We start from the raw sequence: 22307 nt of genomic DNA, 5'->3' as shown, positions 1-22307 counted from the left end.
CAACTATTACCACTATCACCACTGGGTTACCAACATTACCACTATCACTACTAGGTTCCCACTATTACCACTCTCACTACCACTACCACTATCAGCACTAGGTTACCACTATCACCACTAGGTTACCACTATTACCACTAGGTTACCACTATCACTACCACTACCGCTGTCACCACTAGGTTACCACTATCACCACTAGGTTACCACTATTACCACTAGGTTACCACTATTACTACCACTATAGAATTAGGTTACCACTATTACCACTATCATTACCACTACCATTATCACCACTAGTTTACAACTATTACCACTATCACCACTGGGTTACCAACATTACCACTATCACCACTAGGTTACCACTATTACCACTATCACTATCACTATCACCACTAGGTTACCACTATTACCACTATCACTATCACTACCATTATCATCACTAGTTTACAACTATTACCACTATCACCACTGGGTTACCAACATTACTACTGTCACCACTAGGTTACTACTATTATCACTATTACTACCTCTACCACTATCAATATCACTACTAGGTTACCATTCTCACAACTATGTTTTCACTATTACCACTGTCACTACTACCACCACCACTATCACCACTAGTTTATAACTATTACCACTATTACCACTGTCACCACTAGGTTACCAGCATTACCACTAACACTACCACTACCACTATCACTATCACTATTAGGTTACCATTATCACCACTATATTACCACTATTACCGTATCACTATCACCACTAGACCTTACCACTACCACTAATATCACAACTACCACTACCACTACTACTACCGCTGGTGAAGTAGATAGACGTACATAAGAACTGACAACGTTTCAAAGGTTGGAACTACTTTTATATGCAGATAAACAGAACTGTGAGAGAATCACAGCGTTGGGTTTTTTCTATTCCGAACGCACCGCAGTTTGAAGGTTTATTGTGCTTGCCGATAGAATTGGCGATAACGAGACGATATTTGTTAAGATGAGACTGAGAATTCGCCGTAGGTTACCACACGTTCACTTTACAGTTCAGGAAAACCTCAGAAATATCCAACCAGGTAATCCAAGCATTATTTGAACCCATGTCCGAGAATAGCATCAGATCTCGAGTCCAACTTGCTACCATCTGAGCTACGCTAGTGGCTGTTAGGATCATTACAAATAATAAAATCCATTTTATTAATCCACGACTGACAAGAGACTGAGCATCGTAAATAAACAGCATTTTGAACTATTCCATTTATAAATTGGGATAGGAGACGTAACTTCTACCCGCTTTTAATTTCAATTTTATCTCACAATTTCAAGCCGTGACCCGTGTAAGTGATAGTTTACCACTGAAAGAAGTTAAAATTTTATTTTATTTTATTCCTATAAGATTTCCTGTAAATTCAGAAACTTCCTCCCGTCAGAATTAAAACAGACTTTAGTGCAAACCCTCGTACTACCACTGTTTGACTATTGCGACGTAATACTTACAGACTTGACAACTGACCTTTCGAACAAGCTGCAGCGTGTGCATATGTGTGTCAGATTCATCAGCAATGCTCACAAATTTGACCATATTACACCCTCGTTCAAATCTTTATCCTGGCTGCAACTTAGTCACCGTAGAACACTTCATTCGCTCTCTCTTCTGTTTCGAGTTCTCCACACTTCTACTCCAAATTATCTTCGTTCCAGGTTTAACTACTTATCCTCCAATCACAATCTAAACACCAGGTCACAGGAGAGCCAAATCCTAGCAATTCCTGCCCATAGAACATCCCACTATTCATCCTCTTTTACTGTCTCAGTCCTCCGTGAATGGAATTCTCTACCTCAGAAGATTAGGGGCTGCCAAACAATAACCACTTTCAAGAAAAGGCTAAACGATTTCTTACGGGTGCAGTCAAATTGAAGTTATAATTGTGATCGAGTTTAATAATTTAATTTAATTTAGGTATGACTATTATTATTATTATTATTATTATTATTATTATTATTATTATTATTATTATTATTATTATTATTACATAATTATTTTATTGGTGTTGTGAAGATGAAAAGAATTGTCATTGTATTGTATTATATTGTCTTGTATTGTAGAATTGTATTGCTTTGAATTGTATTGTATTGTATTAATTATGTTATATTCATAGCATTGTAGTAATTTTCTATCATACTGATTGAGTGGAAGAGAAGGCCGAATGGCCTTAACTCTGCCAGTTAAAATAAACCATTATTATTATTATTATTATTATTATTATTATTATTATTACATAATTATTTTATTGGTGTTGTGAAGATGAAAAGAATTGTCATTGTATTGTTTTATATTGTCTTGTATTGTAGAATGTATTGCTTTGAATTGTATTATATTGTATTGTATTGTATTAGCCTAATTATGTTATATTTATAGGATTGTAGTAATTTTCTATCATACTGGTTGAGTGGAAGAGAAGGCCGAATGGCCTTAACTCTGCCAGTTAAAATAAACCATTATTATTATTATTGTTACTATTATTATTACTATTACTATTATTATTATTATTATTATTATTATTATTATTATTATTATAAAGTAGCTGAAATGATGCAGGTTTTCTCGGGTACTTCGGTTTACTCTTCCCTTTTTTCATTTTACCATTGTTCCATTATTCTTTTGCTAACGTCTCTTACTCTTCGAATAGCTTCTGTAGATGGAAAAGCATATTAAAAAAAAGTATTTACCGTTACACGACAGCAGACATGTTCGCCCTCATGCTTTAACATCTGAACAGTCTCGCAACCATAGCAACGAGGGAATTTCTGTCACGTGCGATCCGGTGACCGCAAGCTGCAAAACCTCTCTCGCCACAACTAATAAACTCGACAAGAATTACCCAATAACTCGAAGAAGTGTTTATATTGCGGCCGCAGAAACAAAACAGAAATACTAAAAAAGTGAGAAATTGCTAATTTTAAAGAAATTGCTTACTGCTGTGAGAGCGAGGCGCTGGAATGTTATCAGCAGGGAAAGGATTTATATGTAAATACATATTTACTTATAAAGCTAATATAATTTATATTTTGCATTATCTTTATGTTTCACAATGTGTAGGGTTGAAAAATCCTACTTTTATTTTCCATATTTTTCCATATTTTAGAGTTTAGTACATATTTTCGTTAATTTCCATATATTTTCCATATTTCATATAAAACAGTCCATATTATATTAGGTTTAACAATAAAACAAAACAAAATTCCATTAACTTTTAAAAATACATTTCAACAATAGAGATTTAAACACATGTTCAGTAATCCCTTTAACATCAGAGTTATTTGAAAATTAGCAGTCCTATCAACAATGGGAAAGTAAGTTACAAAACTGTATTAATTTAATTTAAAATTTTTAACAGACTTCAGTTGTGCAGCTCAACAGTTAAATGCCAGTCAGAGTACACATAGGTTCAGTTTTGTAAATCATACTATAAAGACGGTAAATATGCCAAAAGTACGTCATTCAGTCAATTTAAAATCAAAACTAACAAGTTACATTTCAGAATTTAAAGAAGATGGTTTATCAACTGACAATAAAATATTATTTTGTAATTTGTGTCAGTGTGCAGTATCATCTACACAAAAGTTCCTGGTGCAACAACACATTACAACTAGTAAACATCAGGCCAACAAACAACTAAATTCCAAGCAGAGACAATTGTTTTTAACACAACCAACAACATCGAATGTAAGATCTGAGTTTAACATCGACCTGTGCCGTTCTCTCATCTCTGCTGATATTCCTCTCTACAAACTAAAGAATAAGGTCTTCAGGGAATTCCTTGAAAAATATACTCAACATACAATCCCGGATGAGTCAACACTTAGGAAGACGTATGCTCCATCCATCTACGATGAGACAATACAGAAGATAAGAGATGAAATTAAAGATAGTTCAATTTGGGTTTCCATTGATGAGACTCCCGACAAAGAAGGTAGACTTGTTGGTAATGTAGTTATCGGTTTGTTAAGTGAACAATATTCTGAACGAATTCTTTTACATTGTGATGTTCTAGAAAAGTGCAATAACAAAACTATAGTTAAACTGTTCAACGAAGCTATGGGTATCCTGTGGCCAAAGGGTATTATGTACGATAATGTGTTATTCTTTATTAGCGATGCTGCCCCTTATATGGTCAAAGCTGGACAAGCATTATCTGTTGTATATCCTAAATTGACTCATTTTACTTGTGTGGCGCATGCATTTCATCGTGTGGCAGAAGTGGTCAGAGACAATTTCCCTAAAGTAGATTTGTTGATTTCATCAGTGAAAAAAGTATTTCTCAAAGCTCCCAGTAGAGTTAACGTGTTGAAAGAAATGTACCCTGAAATTCCATTGCCACCAAAGCCAATTTTAACTAGATGGGGTACATGGCTAGAAGCAGTTGAATATTATGCCGAACATATAGACTCTATTAACAATGTTCTCCTTGCATTGGACTCTGAAGATGCAGTCTCAATTGATACTGCGAAAACAGTTACCTGTGACATAAGTGTGAAGAATGACTTAGCTCACATTCAGCATACATTTTCATGCATCATAAAAACGCTCAAAAGTCTCCAAAATAGGCACCTTTCACTATCTGAAAGTTTTGAAATTATAAATAGTACTGTGGAACAACTGAATCGTGGTAGAGGTAAAGTTGCAGATGCAGTAAGAGCTAAGGTGGACACTGTACTTTCAAAAAACCCTGGATATGAAGAACTACAAAAGGTTGTTGCTGTGATGAGTGGTGAATCAACAGTGAAGATTAACTTGGACTTATCCCCAGCAGACATTGTGAAATTGAATTATGTACCAGTTACTTCTTGTGACGTCGAACGCTCTTTTAGTCAGTATAAATCTATCCTCAGAGACAATAGAAGAAGATTCACTTTTCAGCACTTGAAAGAAATGTTTGTAACCTATTGTTATGGTAACAGACAATAAAAATTGTGTTTTGTTGAAACTACATTGGAAGATAAGGTACGTCCATTATATTTTTTGTTTAGTTTGATTAAAATGTACCAATATTTAACGTACATAGTCATTTTTTTATAATTTTAAGTCCATATTTAATTCCATATTTTGGTAAAAATCCATATTTAATTCCATATTTTGGTAAAAATAACTACATATATATTTACATATTTCATATATTTTTAGTCCATATAAATCCGTTCCCTGGTTATCAGCATTCACGTCAACGAGTAAGTTATTGATTGCTTGCTAGGTTGTGTGGAAAGGAGACTGAAAATTACTGTAGTTGTAACCTGAGTTAGAAGGACAAAATGAAATGTGGCAATTGAAAAATTCGTGGGCTTTAAAACCTAACAATTAAATAAAGATAAATAAAGAAATTTCAGAGAAAGAAGGGAAAGATGAGAAGAATTTATAGCAAATAGAAATAAAAATAAATTAAATTAATACAAAAGAGTATTAAAATATATCAGATGAAAAGAAAAAATATAAAATAACAGGAAAATGATCAAGTGAAAACAGAACATGTCGAAGAAAAATAATACGAAAGAATTATTGAAGAGCAATGGATTAGAGCTGGGGACGGAGCGAGTAGAGCTGTTGAGTTACTCGGTTCTATCGGTTTATGTGCTTGGCAGCGGAGCACCGAAGTTACTCGGTTAACCGTAGCCGTTACCGGTCAGTTCAAACGTTCAAACAGAGTTCATGTGTTTTACTTAATTCTAGCAGACAACAACGTAGTTACTGTTGTATTTAAATATTTTCTGCTGCAAGAAAAATTATTTCCTTATCCCCAAGGCGGGCTGAAAGGCCTCCAGTATTGAAGGGGGGTTCATCCTATTATATCATCTGTCAAGTGGACCTAATGAACATTGACAGTCTGAACGTATTATTATTATTATTACTAATATTAAAGTCCAGGATAACAGAGAAAGTATGGAATTGAACGAGTTACATCAGCTCCTTGTTTGTGCGGATGACGTGAATATGTTCGGAGAAAATCCACAAAAAATTAGAGAAAACACGGGAATATTACTTGAAGCAACTAAAGAGATAGGTGTGAAAGTAAATCGCGAAAAGACAAAGTATATGATTATGTCTCGTGACCAGAATATTGTACGAAATGGAAATATAAAAGTTGGAAATTTATCCTTTGAAAAGCTGGAAAAAATTCAAATATCTTGGAGCAACAGTAACAAATATTATAAATGACACTCGGGAGGAAATTAAAGGCAGAATAAATATGGTAGATGCGTTTTAATATTTGGTTGAGAAGCTTTTATCATCCAATCTGCTCTCAGAAAAGCTGAAAGTTAGAATTTATAAAACAATTACATTACCGGTTCTTCTATATGGTTGTGAAACTTGGACTCTCACTTTGAGAGAGGAACAGAGGTTAAGGGTGTTTGAGAATAAGATGTTTAGGAAACTATTTGGGGCTAAGAGGGATGAAGTTACAGAAGAATGGAGAAGGTTACAGCGCTTAGCTGCAGCTTTTAACGTTTACCTCACATGTTAATTTATTATCTGTTAGTATTATAAATAATTTTTTCAATTTTATTTCGTCTGTCATATATGAAGGGTACACGGGAATAACGATCAAGGTCCATTTTAGAAAGTTTCGAGAAAAACGAATTTTAAAGTTAAAGCACTTAATACTTTGTTATGTGTGTATTTAATAGAAATTGACGTAGTGGAATGTCAAGAACGATTATTTCTTATTACTAGCTAGACCACATGATAGTACTTGCTTTCCACTATAAGATAGCATTATTAACTCAATTTCGATTTTTGGTGGACCTTGATCGTTTTTCCCTTGTACCCTTCATATAACAATACTGAAAGTTAAATAGGCCTTTCATACAAAATAACTTCGCAAATAGTTGTAATCACGCAAATGAAATTTGCAACCGCCATTTTGCAATGAAGAGAAGCACTTTTTTCTCGTCAATTGGCAAAGCGAAAGCGCTTTATTAAAACGCTTTTAAAACATGCTTGGTTTCACTTTCAAAGTACGTTCTAAAATCGACTCGATCTATCTAAATTTTAAATCTGCCGCCACAAATTGGTACTCGGTACTGTACTCGGTTTAACCGAGTAATGACGTCACATTTACTGCTCCGAACCGAACCGCTCCGTCCCCAGCCCTATAAGGGATGTATTGTACTCGCCAAACTTAGACAAATCTTGGTCAGAGGAAAGAAGTCAAAGAAGTCACATCACCATCCTCTTATATTATGCAGTTAGCCGCGTCCGATAACTGAATTGCTTTATAACAGCGTTGCCAAACATAGACGACCTCAGCCCGAGTACAGAGGTAAGCTTATCTTGCCGCAAGAGATAACTACTAACTTCTCTGTTAAAAAAAAAAATCGTACTTGCCTTAGCCCAGCAGCTGGGCAAATTCATAGTCATAATGTGACAACGCTGCATAACTAACAGGCATGCACCGTATGATTTATTATGTTTTGGGTAAGGCACGAGTCAGCAGAGTGGTGTGAGTGAGATCGTCTAAGCTTGGTGAGAACAATGAAGAATGGACAGAGAAAGAAAGATAATAACGGAACTCTAAATGCACACCGCTGTGCTGTGGAGTAACGGTTAGCATACCTGACCGTGCAACGTGCGGGCTCAGGTTCAAACCCTGGTTGGGACAAGTTATCTGGTTGAGGTTTTTTCCAGGGTTTTCCCTCAACCCTTATCACCTTCATATCATTCAGACTCTATATAACCATAGTAGTTGGTAAAGTATTGTAAAATAAACCACTAACAATAAAAAAATGAAGAGGAAAACGTAGAAAGAAGACAGAAAACAATACAAAAGAACAAATAAGAAACAACAGGGGAAGAAAAGGAATAAACAGAGAAAATAACGAACATTATAATGAAAGAGGAAGAAATGACATTGAAGGGAAATAAAACAGAAGACTTTTTAGAGAATAAAATTTATAAATAAAAGTAACGAAAATTATTAATAAGCCAGTCAAATCTAGTCTGTATAGTTAAATATCAATGTCATTTGTAAAGTCCTATCTTCGGAAATATAATACAGGGATCATTTCATAAGTAATACACAGGTTGGTAGAACTGTGAATTGGATGACGCAACATCAATGAAATTTTACATCAGTTGCAGTTAAAGGACTAAGAAAGAAGCACATGCACATGTGTTCGTTTCATACATAGCATACTCTGTGTTTAGGTAACGAGAGCTAGAAATGGAACCTACACGTGTCTCGGGTACTGTGACGATTGAATATCAAATATCTAATCTTTACGTGGCAAAACCCCTTCACAGAAATCCACACTTCCACAGTGCTTTGAGTGGAGTTTGTGGTGATCTTACAGTGGACCATAATACATTCTCGTTGGGCTACTCGTTTTCATGATGGTCCTGTCAGCCAGTTTGCAATATCCAAGCGGTTTCTATTTCTGTTCAGAAGCCAAGCAATGAGGGACGCATCGCGAAGAAATTTTTCTCTTCAAATTCTTTGCCAAAATACGTAATACTGAATTTGGTTAAATCCCCGTAGCTTCTGAAAGTTTTCACACGTCATTCGACGATCTTCTTGAAGAGCATCCGCCACAAATTTCACACTTTATTCACTGGAAAGTTTTATTTTCTCAATGGTACTATCAGGGACTGGAATACTTTACCTGCAGACTTATTAAAATCTTTACCAATAATCAAAAATGTATTCAAAAATAGGCTTAAGGACTTTACTAATAGACAATAGTACATTATGCACACTATTTAAAGGGTGTAATTGATGTTTTATTATTTGAAGTGTTGTATCTGTGAAGAAGTGTGTTGTGTCAGTGAAGTGTGTTGTGTCAGTGAAGAGTGTGTTTGTGTCACCGAAGTTTTGTAGTTTCTAGTGGTAGAGCAAAGTATTTGAACAGTAAAATGTTTTTGAAGTGTTAGTGAAATCAGAATGGTATCAGTGAAATATGTCGTAGTTCCAGTGCAGTGAGTGAGTTGTGAGCGAAATGAGTGTAGTGCTGAAAGGTACTTGTGCATGTATAAACATATCATACTCGTGGGTTTTAGTTCGAACTTAGTGTTAAGATACAAATTAGATTTACTTCAAATGTTATTTTAAGTGATCGTGTTTCATTTAATTTAGGATGCTCATTATTATTATTATTATTATTATTATTATTATTATTATTATTATAATTAGTAGTAGTAGTAGTAATAATAATAATTATTATTATTAGTATTATTATTAATTGTATTTATTATTAATTGTCATTGAGTATAATTAGTTACCACTGCCACCGGGTGTATTTACCCATTTGCAATGTGAATACATACATACATACATACATACATACATACATACATACAGAGTGTTGATGTTTTAGGACTTCCTGGTCTTGCATCAACGTCTAAGCTGACACGAAAACGATAGCCCAACGAGAAACTGTACTACGGTCCATTGTAAACTCACCACAAACTCCGCTCTTTGGTCTTCAATCGTCACAGTACCCGAGACACATGTAGGCTCCATTTCTTGCTCTCGTTACCTAAAGACAGAGTATGCTATCGACGAAACGAACAAAGTGCTTCTTTCTCAATCCAACTCTGACTCAATTTTCATTGGTGTTGCGTCATCCACTTTACAGTTCTGCCAATCTGTGCATTATTTATGAAATGACCCTCGTAATAATATTATAAATTATAGCAATTTTATGAAAATTTGAGAAAAATTAATTACATATATCTACTTAAAAAAGATACAGTTTACTATAAAAGAAGTTAATTTATACAGGGACATCATTTATTTTTACTTCAATTTACATTCTACCCGAGTTTTTTAATGTACTTCACTCCCACCCCTTCTACTAATGAAGTTCCAACTGTCCTCCACTCAGAACCAAGGCCGCATATAGTAAACAGTACTGAGTTAGTGAGTACAGTACGTTCCAGAAATGTGTTCGCGTTTTCCAGTGACGAAAGGGCTTTCAATATCGAATCATATTTTCGCACAGGTACTGTCGTCCGTTTGTCTACGTCGCATCCCGATTTCCCCCACCTGCTTCTGTCTGAGTAATTTTATCTGAGCGAGTCGGGCAGAAGTGAAGATTGAATTTACAGTACGTAAGATACTAGGCCTATTTTATAGAGTAGGTACAGAATTATTTCAACATGAGTTACTAGTACGAAGGATGAAACTGGTAATTGGGATTAGGTACAATAGTCTATAGTGCGATAATATGCACAAAAGAACTGAAGTCTGTATCGAAATGAACGACCACCATTTTCAAAAATGTGTTTAAATATCTATATTATGATTATTTTTCAATTTAACTTCATTCTCTATATTGTACGCTAATGTGCTGTAGACATATACACTGCATAATGAATACGTTCGCATGGATAACTCAGTTTGTGAGCAAAAAAAAAAAACTTATTATTAACACTGTTCTGTATTTTGATTAAACAAAAACGTAATGAAAATTATCAAACTCAATATTGCGATATTTCCTAGTTTACTTAAATGGATGAACTACTTTTCTTCCCTCCTATACCCATATTTGTTTGTATTTTACGCCAGTATCATCGAACTCCAGTCGTGGAAGGGGGTAGCAAACGGTGTTTCCGGTTCTCAACCGTTTATCCAAAGGTATAGTCAGGTTAATATTAAAAATGTTAGTAAAAGTAAAATGATGTCCCTGTATTTGTTATATCATTATCCTGTTCTTTCATTCTTTATTTCTTTTTTTCTGTATTCTTTCCTTCCACTTTCATTTATTCTCTCATGTGAATTTCCTAGTTTATGTGTTCGTAAGAAGAGTGTTAATGTGTGTGTTGCCTATCTAGCGAGGCAATGTACAATAATGTGGTTATGTAATCTGACTGATAACACGAGAAACTAATTTTTTCATAGGTACAGTATAATTAATGAGAAATGATGTGTCACCTTCATGACATTCACTATTTAGATTTATTCTAGTAACATTTACAATAGTTATAAACATATAATGCCTGAATTTACTGATCTTATTGACTCGCGAAAGAATTGGATCATCGAACTTCCGTATTGAACATCACTAAAGAATACATTGATCGACATCACACAAATAGATATAATTGAAATTGACGATACCTGTCTCTTGTGTCGCTTTCGTCCAAAACAGAAGGTGACCCGAGCGCCTGCCGCCTGCAAGCACAAGGCAAGCATCGATTAAAGGATATTTTGGTCTGAGAACCATTTCCACTTATAAGTACTAAGTCCTGTTATTACGTCTGCTACTTCGATAGGTCACAAAAATCGAAAAGTGTGTTACTCAGATCCTTAATTCTGTCTCTTAATTAACCGCCATTTAGTAGGCTGTGCAATGGTGTAGCAACAACAAAATAAATATACTGCCCGAGTGTTTAGCGACTCACAACTTGCTCGATAAATGACAGATTTAACTTAAATCCAATCTCAGAATCAGAAGTACATTCTTGTTGTTTAGTCAACAGTCCGAAGACTGATTGGGACCTCATAAGTGGCACCAATAAGGCATAACTCATGAGGAAACTAAGCTAGGAGATAATGAGGTAGGTGACCAGTTCCTGGAATTTCATTGCACACATCGCTGACTTATAGTAACATATTTCAAAAACCACAATTAAGGTAGGTATGCAACACAATTGTTCTTCCTTTGACACACAAAGTCAATCCAGAGGAATTGCCTGATAAATAGATGTCTTTTTTTAGTAGACTATTTTACGACGCTTTATCAACATCTTAGGTTACTTAGTGTCTGAATGAGATGAAGGTGATAATGCCTGTGAAATGAGTCCGGGGTCCAGCACCGAAAGTTACCCAGCATAAAAAATGTATCATCCAGAACCTCAGTCAGAGGTAAGAACTACAATATACTCTGCAATATACTACAATATATACAATATACAATATACCACTGTCACCGTGTGAATAAATACATACATACATACTGTACATATGCTCTCTAAATAGACATCTCTGTAGAATTCACGTTATTTTTTAAGGATATCAGCATCAAAATACGTAGTTAAACATTGCCATTTTGTAGCAGTATTTTATTTAGATAGATAGGTAGATATTTATTTGTCATCAACATTTATATTAGTTATGGTGTACCACAACTTATGTATACGGGTTTCACCATAACTTTCTATTACATATACCTACAATTAGCATGCTATCCGACAGCCTGTTAAACTATTAACTCATCTACTCTCGCTGTTAACTTAACTCCAAACAGTCAATTTCTTCTTATTGATCTTAAATTCCCACCATCAGTTCGTTCCACACTTACGTTCCTTTCCGCATTCTAATCTTGATAACTAAATTTATACATAATTCCGTCTTTCTACATTACATCTATATCGTAACATTTCACACGGTTATACTCATTGGGATCTTTTTTCTACCTAATATATGTCATTATAATAATCTTATTAAATCTTGACATGAGTATCTAGTTCACATCAGTTTGATTATTCATTTCTTAACCACAATTAATACTCAGAAAAAACTATAGAAAATTGTAAATACTATCACTAAGATCATCTTTCATAAACTTCACTGCATCACTTTCTACTATTTACTTTTTTACAATAAACTTCAATCGGTAACTATATTTATTAACTAGCCACTTTTTAATTTCCCAACATCTTTTTTTTATTTTATAACTTCCTAACTGATCTCTACATCTATGATCTCCTAAACACATTTTCATCACATTAAAACACGATTTACAACATTAAATCACCAAACTTCCAGTTGTAATTCCATTCAGACCTGTTATTTATTTCTTACCGCTCTTGCACCAATTTCTAAGATTGTAACTTTTTTGACCCTTAAATGTACCCGTCAACGATAAAATACTGTATATTTTATTTAATGTTGTCAACTGAAAAGAATATTCACCGTCGAAATTGAACAAGGGGTAGAAATAGATGATTTATTTAGCTTGGAAACCTCTGCCAGAGGCAAAGTTCTTTTCCGTGCTGTAAATTAGATACGGCATCCGTAGCTTCCTGGCATCCTGGTAGAGGGGCAGAGAAGGCCTGACGGCCTTATCTCTACCAGGTTAAATAAATAAATCTAATCTAATCTAATCTAATCTAATCTAATCTAATCTAATCTAATCTAATCTAATCTAGCTTTGCATCTTTTCATAGAAAGCCTTGCTAAAGATTTTATTTCCCTCTGAAACCCATCAACCTCGGTAGAATTTGAAAACGGATGAAGGTCAAGCGAAATGCTCCAGGAGAGGTAGTGGTTGTTTATTTAACTACGCTTTCAATTGCTGAGGTTATAACTGCTAGTATAGTAATCATTAGACGACTAGAGCATCATGTACTACTAGCGAACGGAACTGTGCTCCAAGGTTCTGCACGAGCTGGTTGGATGTTATTCAATATCTTTTCCAAATTTAAGATTTATTTATTTATTTATTTATTTATTTATTTATTTATTTATTTATTTATTTATTTATTTTTATTTATTTATTTATTTATTTATTTTGTTAATAATTGTAACATAAAATATAATATAAACTGATAAAACTTTAGCTCACCCTGAAAGAGTAGAACTCGTGCACACGGGCGGATTCCCGAATTTAAATTAAGAAGTATATAATACAATTTGTCTTATGTCTACTACACAATAAGAATATATACATTTAAATTTACAATTTTTCATTATTTATACAATTCATACATAACTTTTTAAATTTAATGCTATACAGTATCCTTGGGTCTAAATTACTACTATGATTAAATACTGTAGCAGTGTTGCATTTTGGTTCAAACAATCTTAAATAATTCATACCTTTTGTTTCATAACTATGAGAATACAATTCAAAAGTATTTAGATTTTATGTATGAATTTTATTAATACAATATAATAAATTTGTCTTATTTTAAGAACATTAAAGTCTAAAAACAATTTTTGAGATGGAAAATCAATGGATTTATGAAGACATATTTTAATTATTTTCTTCTTTAGTAAATAAAGTGGATTAAAATTGGTTTTAAATAAGCTGCCCCATCCTCTAATTCCATACGTGATTACCGATTGAAATAAAGTTAAGTATAATGTGTGCAATAAACTTATTGACAAGTAATTCCTCAATAAAACACTGTCGAAAATTATGCCTAAATATTTAACTTCAGAGGACTCCTTAATAATAGGACATTTACAGTATATAAGGCAACAATCAGATTTATGTAATTTATTACTTAGTATAAATGTAGGAGGTTTGTTACATTTTTCAGATAATGAGAATGGAATTTTTAATAAGTCATTAATATTTATATTAAAAATAAAATAAGACCAAGAACTCTGCCTTGGGGAATACCTCTATTAAGAATTGAAGGTTCACTTGAATAATTGTCAATTTTCGTTGATAAATATTAGATAATTATATGGGGAATCCTCGAACGAATCTCCGGAAAGTACTAGTAGGCCTACCTCACTATCACCAATTCCATCGACGCTAGAGAGCCAGTTAACACAGAAAAGTAAGTAACATTACACATTCAAGTCTCTTGACTAACAATAAAAGATTGATAAAATAAATTGAAAAAGGATCACTCGGCTTAAATTTGTTGGTGTTTTGATTGGCAGTGCAAAGTCCTTTAACACCGCAACAGAAACTTTGAGGGGTGGATTCAGGACAGAAAACATATGTCAAAGTATTGTGGGATTCGAACCCACGCCGAACTATCAGAACCATCGGAAATATAGTTCAATTCTCCCTGAAATAAGGCATTAAACTTTGTAACCCATCACAAGGGGCCAAGTGTTTCTTCCACTTCTATTTAGTGGAAATAAATCAACTTAAAGGCATGACACTATCTCTTAATCTCGTTTTCTCAATTATAGCACATATATAACTAGAAGAATGAACGCAAAGGTTTTAATTATCATTTTAAATTAATTTTACAAACTGGAGTGCCTCCCCGGTCCTAATTCTATTATTACTTATCGTCCAGTTCTATCTTCTTGGCTCTGTTTGCAGAGCTGTCGACACTGAAGGTTGCTATGCTAGTTGCCGGGACGACAGCAGAATAAATCCTTTTTCTTTGCTAGCAGCTTTTCGAAATATAGTCTAGTACTGTTCTTTTTTATATAAGTGAAATAAAAACGTGTCTTTTGCGCCAGAGAAATGAACTGCAGGCATCATAAACGTTTCCTACTTGGCGTAGAAACCTGTTTGTGACATTCAGTCAATTTTCTACCGCTAAGACGACTTTGAGAGAGAGAAAAAAAAGACACTTAGTGAAAGGAATCATTATTGATTACCAGTTCGATATCTTCAAGATTTAACAGGTGTGTTTATGACTGTATATGAGAGAACCAGCTGATATCATATTTATTTATGCGTCTCTGTCTATATAAAATATCAGTTTCATTAGGTTCGAATGTTGAAGAATCCTATGAGATTTGTTGTGGACGAAAACTGCATTTTATATTTTGAGTACGTGGATCTCTTAAAGAATTCTGATTCAACCATTGCTCCGTTATCGTCATCTCATTTAAACCTAGTAGCCTAGGCCTGTTAACAAAAGTAGGGCAAGGTATTCCATGTAACATATAAAGAAATATTAATATATTAAATAAATTACCCCCAAACTAAATTCAGCTTGTTTTGCTATTAGATCTATGCAAAAGATAGTAAATATAAATACCTTAAAAACAATATACTTTGCATACTTCCACTCGGTAGTTTTGGAATAATATTCTGGGGAAATTTCACAGATAGTAACAATATATTTCTATTACAAAAAAAGAGTAATTAGAATAATAGTAGGTGCCAAATCTAGGGAATCGTGTAGGACTATTTTCAAAAAACTACAAATAATGCCCATGGCTTGTCAGTATATTTTTCATTAATAATCTTCCTCGTATGTAATCGTGAAAACTTTGTAACTAATTCAACAGTTCATAGCATAATTACACGTCAAAAAATGACTTTCATACTCCATCGGCAAGTCTATCGTGCTATCAAAAAGGAGTGCGTTATATGGCAGTAAAAATTTTTATTAGCCTCCCTATCAATATAAAAAATGAAACTCAAAACATAAGATTATTTAGGGCCAAATTAAAGAAGAACCTAATTTCTCACGCCTTCTATACTGTAGGTGAATTCATGACATTCAATAACACTTCATGAAATTGATACTAAAACTTTGTGTTATATTGTAAATCTCGTCTGTATATATTTCATCTAGACTGTGACTATAAATTAAGATTTTATAATAATATTAAGTTTTTTGACTTGTTCCATATTCTAGCTGTAAGCATGTATGAATACCATGGAATGTTAATAAATAAAATACAATACAGCCACTAAAGTAGCTGGATGCTTCCGCATTTTCTTGCAATTTTGGAGCTTCGCTCGGGCTTGAGTTCAAATCCCGCTTGGGCTGATTACCTATTAGGGCAGGGCTGGGCAGCAAGAGCGCATTCTACTCTCTCACGGGGAGCCATATGATTTCTCTTCATCCCCTTTCTTCCCTGACGAACACCGCGCAGCGTTGATTCAGGAACGGATGAATATTACGCGTCCTCGTTTAGAGTCTAGTTCCGCTCCCGACACCCAGCCCTGTATTAGGGTTTTGGCTGAGGTTCTCCACAACCGTGAGGCGAACGTCAGGTAATCTATGGCGAATTCTTGCCTTGATTTTTCCAAATACCATCTCGCTATCACTAATTCCATCGACCTAAATAATCTAGTAGTTGGTATAAAGTCGTTAAATAATCTATTAAAAATTCACGTATTTATACAAGATTGTTTCCGATTTCTGATAACGAATTTGAATGACGTCATGTGCGTCAGGAGTCACACAACAGCTGAACTGTGGCGCGAGGTGACAGACCAGTAAGTGAGTGATCTCATAGTCAGAGTGCACGGCGACTCACAGCAGAAATTCCCAAGAAAATCGAGCCTTTTTGGGAGGGGTACATTACGACCCTTTCCAATGCCAGGTATAGTTAAGTGAAAATAAAAGAAGCCTGCAATAAACGAGGTTTCGTTATTTCCAAGAAAGGCATCTTCTGTGTGCAGTACACTAAATAGCGGTTTAGAATATAGGGACATGTGTATGGGTGGGCAACTCGCGCTCTCAAACTGTGAACAAACTCAGTCAGGTAGAACGAACTCTGTGTCAGCTGCAGTGTACGAGGGCCTTGCAACACGAGTGGTCGTTGGTTCGCTTGCGTCTACAGTGATTGGCTGCTTGTAACTGCAGCGGCTGCCTCGGTGTGTGCTTTTTTGTGCCAAGGTTTTTACCACCTTGGGAGTACGAGTTGCCCACCCATGGACATGTGCAACTCGAGAAAAGAGTCGTCGTTAGGCCTATAGGAGTGTGGGGGTAGCGTTAGTATTGTGACAGCTGAAACGGGGTTCGAACACGCGTCCGACAGGGCGCGCGGCAGACGAAACGCTGGTACTGGGAGCATCTGCATGCTGAAGGGCAGAGGGGGTGTATTACGTCAACGCGGCGGAGAGGAGAGGCTAAGTCGTCCGTTTTTTGGGCGGGTTGCGCGCGCATCTGGTGCGTGCGGAGTGAAGAGGGGTCCGGATTGTTCGAGTATTTTCTCTGGAGTGCTATCTCTGGACACGCGTCGAACTTTCCAGGCTACGTCGCTGTGGTTATAAAAGAAGAAACGCGAGCGAACTTGAGCAGTTTCAGTGTGATTCATGATTAGTTCAGTCAGTAAGCCAGTGAACAGAGCAAGCCAGCCAGTCTTGTGTACCGGAGTACGACTTGAGTGTGCGTCCGCAACTGTGTCAGCATCCGAAGGCCTGAGTTCGAGTGCAGTGGACCGCAGTTGGAGGAACCTGAGTTCAAGTGCAGTGGACCGCAGTTGGAGGGACCTGAGTTCGAGTGCAGTGGACCGCAGTTGGAGGAACCTGAGTTCAAGTGCAGTGGACCGCAGTTGGAGGGACCTGAGTTCGAGTGCAGTGGACTGTCTCTGAAGGTCTGTGGTTCGAGATACTGTGAACTCGAGTGACTGAGCTAGAAGAACTGTGAACTGAGAACTGACAGTTCTGATTTGTAAATAGTGCTTTGTAAATATTAGTTAAGATTAACAGTTCATTGTTGTTCGTAATAGTCCAAGTAAATTGTCATTGTCGTTTGTGGAGTGCAATAACGAATGCTGTGTTGCTGTGCGGAGAGCAAATCCCATTGTTGACAGGAGTGAAGTTAAATTGTAGAGAGTGAATAGTTATTGTTGTGACAATAAATTACATTGTTTTTCAGTATAAAACTTTACAGTATATATCAGTCATTTCCAACTGGCCAACCTATGACGTCGGAGAACGTTTCCCATCTTGAAGTAGATCTGGTATAGCACGTGAGGGAGGGTATGTTGTGTCTTCGCTATTTAAACATCTCCATCCCTTCCACTGCCACTCTTCCTACTTCGCCCTTTTACATATACTTCCCCTCTCAAGGAGCTCGAGAACAGAGACGTGTGATGTCACAGAGTCACCAGTTAAAATACCTGGTATAGAAGGTTAAAACTTTAGGTCACGTGTCAATAAACAGCCATAACTCGGGAACGATGCATCGTACAGCGTTCATTTTGATGTAATTCCATTCAGAGTTACAAGTTCAGATAGAATAATACCAAATTTATAAAGTTTAGAGAAATTGGAACGAAAATAATTTTGAATTAGTTGTCTGATTCGTATTTTATTTCCCATATCACAGATCTATGTCAGCCAATATAAAGCTTGTCAATAATAAATTCCTGCAAATATGAATACTGTTCTTTCATTCTGTTTCAGTAAATCCATGAGACATATTTCAAGTAAAAAACATTGCGGATGTGTCAATATGCCAACGCACACTGACATTTTCTTTTTTCGCTCTTGCATATTCTTCAGGTTCATAACTAACTGAGAAGTCAAAATAAGCGGACTCTCTGCTTATGTGGATAACACGACGCAAGGTCACCGCTTTAGGCGAAAAGAGTATAGTCACAGTCTAGTATATACAGTCACGAAGCTCAATACGTAGTAAATATGCATCCATAGATAGTTGCTAACCACTAGGATTGCTACTTTCGCCTCATTACAGACAATGCGAAATAGTACCTGCACAGTCTATTGTTCCTAGTACCCTCATAAACTCAAGCTTCGTGGCTATATATACTAGACTGTGGTATAGGATAAGATAGAGCACAGTCCTCGTGGATGAGGGGTAAAGTTTTAATTATGCGCCTGGAGTCGAACCAGTTCCATTGGATGGATAGTATGAAGTACTACCACTCGTGCCTACAGCAGATGACTAAATTACACCATAGAAGTGATTATTGTGAAACTTTGTAATACAGGTAACAGAATGCAGAGATATATATGATAGTAGGAATGTAGATGGATTGGTATCTTTTATCTGTCATAGATTAGGTATGCATTAGAGATGGATTGTGCTATCCATCATATTCATTGGGTATCGTTTTAAATGAAAATATTTTTCCTCTTATAATCTAAACATAAAAAAATCTCATACCCCTGGAAAATCGATTCTGAAACTATATTTGGCATTTATTTCAACGTATTATTATGCAAAAGCTCTGTGGTGACGTGTAGTCTAGAGTTATGTCAAACTAAGACGCTTTTCAAATTTGTAAAACTTTCATAAAAATATAGTAATCTGTTGACGTGAATATGCTAGGAGAAAATCCACAAACGATTAGGGAAAACGCGGAAATTCTAGTTGAAGCAAGTAAAGCGATAGGGTTGGAAGTAAATCCCGAAAAGACTAAGTAGCTATATGATTATGTCTCGTGACCAGAATATTGTACGAAATGGAACTATAAAAATTGGAGATTTATCTTTCGAAGAGGTGGAAAAATTCAAATATCTTGGAGCAACAGTAACAAATATAAATGATACTCGGGAGGAAATTAAACGCAGAATAAATATGAGAAATGCCTGTTATTATTCGGTTGAGAAGCTTCTGTTATCTAGTCTGCTGTCAAAAAATCTGTAAGTTAGAATTTATAAAACAGTTATATTACCGGTTGTTCTGTATGGTTGTGAAACTTGGACTCTCACTTTGAGAGAGGAACAGAGATTAAGGGTGTTTGAGAATAAGTTTCTTAGGAAAATATTTGGGGCTAAGAGGGATGAAGTTACAGGAGAAAGTTACACAACGGAGAGCTTCACGCATTGTATTCTTCACCTGACATAATTAGGAACATAAAATCCGAACGTTTGAGATGGGCAGGACATGTAGCACGTATGGGCGAATCCAGAAATGCATATAGAGTGTTAGTTGGGAGGCCGGAGGAAAAAAGACCTTTGGGGAGGCCGAGACGTAGGTGGAAAGATAATATTAAAATGGATTTGAGGGAGGTGGGATATGATGGTAGAGAATGGATTAATCTTGCTCAGGATAGGGACCAATGGCGGGCTTATGTGAGGGCGGCAATGAACCTCCGGGTTCCTTAAAAGCCAGTAAGTAAGTAAGTATAGTAATCTGTATAAAAATGAAGTCACTGTTCCTTGAAAAAATTATAGACTCGGCGAATTAACTCAGTGTCAAATCATTATACAAATATTTGAGAAGTCTCAGCTTCAAATCCCGTTGCGGCCAATGTGATTGTACTAACATACTTACGAATGGCTTTTAAGGAACCCAAGGTTCATAAGCCCGCCATCGGTCCCTATCCTATGCAAGATTAATCCAGTCTCTATCATCATATCCCACCTCTCTCAAATCTGTTTTAATATTATCAATGTGACTGTATTAAAAATTAAAATTAAATTATGATGTATTTAACGACGCTCGCAACTGCAGAGCTTATATCAGCGTCGCCGGTTCTTTTACATACCAGTAAATCTACTGACATGAGCCTGTCGCATTTGAACACACTTAAATGTTATCGACTAGGCGAGGATCGAACCCGAAAACTCGAGCACAGAAGGCCAGCGCTGTACCAACTACGCTACCGAGGCCGACGTGATTGTATTCAAGCGCTATTCAAAGTAAATAGGACATTGCTTTACACTCCCACTACAAACAAGAATGCAAACTACTGACGCCATAAACATGTTTGATTACTACCACAGTCTAGTATATACAGTCACGAAGCTCAATACATAGTAAATATGCATCCATAGATAGTTGCTAACCAATAGGATCGCTACTATTGCCTCATTACAGACAATGCGAAATCGTACCTGCACAGTCAATTGTTTCTAGTACCCTCATAAACTCAAGCTTCGTGACTGTATATATTAGACTGTGTTACTACCCAGTTATGGCTACTAGATGGCAATATGTGAATAACGCTAGTGACGTTGAAAGTAGGCACACGTCTGGGGAATGGTAGTTATGTGGCAAGAAATTGGAAATTTTATTTTTTATCAGAGCAGTGTGCTGTATGTACTAGAGATATACCTGATTGAATCCTCAAAACATGAGTTTAGCACGACGTCAAACCAACCTAAATCTAACAGGAAAATTACATTCACATAAGAATGAAATCTAATTTTACAATAACTTCGAGACAGTTTCAGAATTACGTCTTAAACATTCCATAAAAATCAGGTTTGGAATTGAGATTTGAAAGTATGTGGAAAGAGATTAAATAGTCTGAATATAATAAATATATTATTTATCTTAATTCCCAAAATAGTTTTATAGTATTTTCTTACCTATATGCCTACTTACTTACGAATTAATTTTAGAGAACCTGAAGGTTCATTGACGCCCTCACATAAGCCAGCCATCGGTCCCTATCCTGAGTAAAGATTAATTCAGTCCTTATCATCACATCCGACCTCCCTCAAATCCATTTTAATAGTAGGCCTATCTTTCCATCTACATCTCCGCCTCCACAAAGGTCTTTTTCCCTCCGGTCTCCCAACTAACACTCTATATGCATTTCTGGATTCATTCGTACGTGAGTCCACACCTGTGGAGTAACGGTCAGCGCGTCTGATCGCGAAACCAGGTGGCCCGGGTTCGATTCCCGGTCGGGAAAATTTACCTGGTTGAGGTTTTTTCCGCGGTTTTTCCTCAACCCAATATGAGCAAATACTGGGTAACTTTCGGTGCTGGACCCCGAACTCATTTCACCGGCATTATCACCTTCATCTCATTCAGACGCTAAATAACCAATGATGTTGATAAAGCGTCGTAAAATAACCTACTAAAAATCATACGTGATACATGCCCTGCCCATTCAAACGTCTGGATTATATGTCCCTAATTATGTTAGGTGAAGAATACAATGTGTGCAGTTCTGTGTTGTGTAACTTTCTCCATTCTCCTGTAACTTCATTCCTCTT

At 35.8% G+C, this 22307-nt stretch overlaps 1 protein-coding gene across 2 annotated transcripts in view; it reads right to left on the bottom strand.

Annotated features, from left to right (window-relative positions):
• Positions 1 to 22307, bottom strand: part of LOC138695951 (uncharacterized) — a 147699-nt gene that overhangs the window by 4163 nt on the left and 121229 nt on the right. Inside the window, exon 2 of one of the 2 annotated variants that reach the window (XM_069820361.1) lies at positions 11120 to 11173. The exons of the other annotated variant lie outside the window; for it this stretch is intronic. The gene's annotated coding sequence lies outside the window, so the exon portion shown is untranslated. The remainder of the gene's footprint in view (positions 1 to 11119; positions 11174 to 22307) is intronic. 2 annotated transcript variants of the gene reach the window in all.

The sequence above is a fragment of the Periplaneta americana genome, chromosome 3 (assembly GCF_040183065.1).
Source record: "Periplaneta americana isolate PAMFEO1 chromosome 3, P.americana_PAMFEO1_priV1, whole genome shotgun sequence".
In the NCBI taxonomy this organism is placed as follows: Eukaryota; Metazoa; Arthropoda; class Insecta; order Blattodea; family Blattidae; genus Periplaneta; species Periplaneta americana.
The sequence above is the reverse complement of the archived record's forward strand: the minus strand, read 5'-3'. Positions and strand labels throughout refer to the sequence as shown.